We start from the raw sequence: 428 nt of genomic DNA, 5'->3' as shown, positions 1-428 counted from the left end.
AATCCTCAGTCTCCAATGCGTAGTGTGACACGGACATTACTGTAATGAATTTTGGAACAGGCTTTACAATGGTAGCATTAAGTACCATGACCGCTCAATGACAGCGCTCACTGAGTAAAAAAGGGATTAATCTATGATTAATGTTTATTTGTTATAATTCGTAATGTAAAATAACTTGTCTATTATCGATAATCTTTAATATCATATTCCTTACTTATTTATTACTGTTTATTATTTCTCTAATGCCATTTGGGCCGTAAGGTTATGCAGCGCTCAATGAGCGGTGAAGCAACTTTTAATTACGCTCCACCGCTCATTGAGCGCTACAAAGGCTGCGTTCAGCAGAACGTTTGTTTTGCAACTGTTGGAAGTTTCCTTCGCGCTAATTGGATCATACTTTTAGATCTAGAAGAATGGTCCTATCTCAG

Source organism: Mycetomoellerius zeteki, unplaced genomic scaffold (assembly GCF_001594055.1).
Source record: "Mycetomoellerius zeteki isolate Tzet28-1 unplaced genomic scaffold, Tzet1.0 scaffold426, whole genome shotgun sequence".
NCBI lineage: Eukaryota > Metazoa > Arthropoda > Insecta > Hymenoptera > Formicidae > Mycetomoellerius > Mycetomoellerius zeteki.
Note: the sequence above shows the minus strand (reverse complement) of the source record.